This window comes from Cornus florida, unplaced genomic scaffold (assembly GCF_030987335.1).
Source record: "Cornus florida cultivar Cherokee Brave unplaced genomic scaffold, ASM3098733v1 CherokeeBrave_3.0.0_Hap2_Chr11, whole genome shotgun sequence".
NCBI lineage: Eukaryota > Viridiplantae > Streptophyta > Magnoliopsida > Cornales > Cornaceae > Cornus > Cornus florida.
Window position 1 is genome coordinate 14436087 of NW_026775581.1, and position 3222 is coordinate 14439308.

At 29.8% G+C, this 3222-nt stretch overlaps 1 non-coding gene across 1 annotated transcript; it reads right to left on the reverse strand.

Moving 5' to 3' along the window:
• Positions 1-900: 900 nt before the first annotated feature.
• On the reverse strand, positions 901-980 carry TRNAL-UAG (transfer RNA leucine (anticodon UAG)). The gene has a single exon. It is a non-coding gene; the product is annotated as a tRNA-Leu (tRNA).
• Between the last annotated feature and the right edge of the window lie 2242 nt (positions 981-3222).

Here is a 3222-nt window from a genome sequence, read left to right on the forward strand (position 1 = left end):
CTCGCTCAAGGCCTTAAAGAGTACTAAAGCATCATCTGCACTTTTATGAAGGAAGCACCACTATTAGAAGCATCTACCATGTTCCTATGAGGCTCAGCTAACCCATCATAAAATATTTGCACCACGTGCCATTTTGTAATATCATAGGGTGGACACTTTCTTAGAAGATCATTGTATATTTTCCAAGCGTCATGGAGTTGTTCCCCTGGGATTTGGGAGAATGCCATGATTTATGCAAGATATATGTAAATTTAAAATATATATATATATTCAAAGACTTTAAAATAAGTGAAAATAGCCGGTTGATTAGAATCTTATGGCCATTAATATGACTAGTCAAGTTCTGAAAACAGGCCTTTGAGTTAGCATTTTGATCATGTTCCTACGAGGCTCAGCTAACCCATTATAAAATATTTGCACCATGTGCCATTTTGCAATATCATAGTGCGGACATTTTCTCAGAAGATCGTTGTATATTTCCCGAGCATCATGGAGTTGTTCCCCTGGGATTTGGGAGAACGCCATGATTTATGCAAGATATATGTAAATTTTAAAAAATATATATTCAAAGACTTTAAAATAAGTCAAAATAGCCGGGTGATTAGAATCTTATGGCCATTAATATGATTAGTCAAGTTCTGGAAACAGGCCTTTGAGTTAGCATTTTGATCATCACAAGCACCATCCGTTTACCTCTATTGGATTTTCTCATGAACTCAAATCATCATTTTACCCAGGAAATTCTTTGAAGCTTATGATGAAACTCTGTTGGATCTTCACCCTAATTAATTTGATATTTTCAAAAAATGAAAAAAAAAAAAACAATTCAAAATAAATTTGATGGAAAAAAACTATTTTGTATAATATATTTTCAAAAAATGGAAAAAAATACTTTAAATTTGACAGCTGTGGGATTTGAACCCACGCCCTTTCGGACCAGAGCCTAAATCTGGCGCCTTAGACCACTCGGCCAAACTGTCAATTACTTGTTCGATGTTATAAAGAAATAAAGATATATAGGTTGGCTTTATTTCAAACTTGTCTAGTAATTATTCATTTTGCTTCAATAACCAACCCAATGGGCTCAACTGTTAATGATAAATGACTGAAAAGGAAAGAGATCCAATAAGAAATAAGATAACCAAAAAACAAAAAAACCCACACGCGGGGGCGCACACACAAGAAAATAATGCAAATAGTCCATGATTACATATATATATATATTTTACCTCCATGATTTTTGAGACAGAGTAAAAAAAAAAAAAAAAAAAAAAAAAAAAAAAAAGGCGCACAACACAAGGCAAGTAGACTAAAGGCAGAACTTTTTCTTGTTCCTTGCCTTTTCTTTTAATATACATTCTAACCTTTTTATTCCACCTAATTTTTATTATTATTTATCTATTTTTATTATTTATTTATTTTTTTAAAAAAAGTTCTCGACTAAATACTTTCATGTCAAGCGTTGAGTTGAACACGATTCTTCGGCTATGGGCGTGACGGATGGAAATAACCAAGTTCTTTTCTTGCCTTACTTTGAGCGGGCCCGATTCTTTGGCTCTTTCAATGGTGAAGGTAGTATGACGGTCACTCGGTATAAATGTTTGGTCAAATATCATATTAAAATATTTTTTAAAATTTATTATCACTGACATTATCTCAGATTTGGCTAAATATTATATTAAAACATCTTTCAAAATTTATTATCACTCACATTATAAATGTTTGTTCCATTTTTCACTCAGACCCCAAACGTTACTTTTTAGAGTTATTAGATCACTTTTTGAATGTAAAAAGACTAAATAAAATTATTTAAAAGACCAAAATACCCATGGCAAACTTTGCTTTTTCCACTTATTATTGCTTCTCTCTTTCTCGATTTTGGCTTTCATGTAATTTTTATAATAATATTTTGCTTTATATGATCAAATATGCTAGGGAAAAAAAATCATTTATACAGATTTAGATTTTTGGTTTGTTGTAGATTTTTCCTATTTTAATAAAAATGTTTCCTTATTGTCCGATGTTAATTTTTTCTTTTTTCCTTTTTAGAGATAGATACAAAAGTTTTTAGAAATTTTTGTTTGGAAGAATCAGAATATAAGAACAATTAATTTAACTAAGAAGAACAATCAATTTAGAGATTAAGCAAATTAATTAATTCACAACAGGCGTACCCTTTTTTTTTTTTTTTTTTTTTTTTTGTTATTTTTTAACCTCTGGACTTGCATAATGCATTATATTTATATTAACAAAAAGTTTTATTAGTTATAATGCGTGGGAGCTCTTGATTCTTGAACTTCAATAACGTATTTCATTTGCTTTACATAGTGTCACGACCAAATGATTCAGACACATTACAAAAGAATACACCTAAATCACTACAAAAACAAAACTTTTTATTTTTTTATTTTTTTTATTTTTTAAAACCACTTCAAAATTCAAACTGAATTGACGATATTTTTATTTTTTATTCTTTTGATAAAATTGGATCTGATGATCGAAAAATTGGAGTAATTTATGCTTGTATGTGTATGTATTTATATAAAGGGTATATTTCTTTTATTTATTTATGTGACTCTTTTTCTATTATGAGTCTCATTTAAACATATTATTGATAATGTGTTTTTTTTTTTTTCTTAGTACTCATACACACATGCCTCCATGGAGGTTTGAACCTTTGACCTTCCTTTAGGAAGTAAGGATTTGATACCACTAGGTCACTGGTTTGTTGGTGATAATGTATTCAACTAACAATGGTGGTGAGGTGGTGGGAGGTGGCCCACATATGAAGATAAAGAGAAAATATGAGTGAGAGTGAGGGTGTTGTCGGATAATTAATTAATGGGGATAATTTTGTCCTTACACAATTATGCTATTTTAGATTAAAAAGCTAAATTAGGGTAAAAATGTTATTTCACACCTATTATTATGGTGTCAATAATGGAAAAGTGATTTGGAGTGTTAGTGATAATAATTTTTGAAAGGTACTTCAATGTAATATTTGGTTAAACCTAAGGGGGTGTAAGTGAAATTAACCCTTTTTATAAAGAGAATCTCAGCCCTTCTTTTATAAAGTTGATATTACTCCGTATTAAATATGGTAACATTATATTAAAAGATATTATTGTAAAATTAACAATACAAGTGTTTTATAAAATATTGATACCAAACAAATTTAGGTAATTTACACAAACCTCCTCTATGGTTTGTCATAATTACACG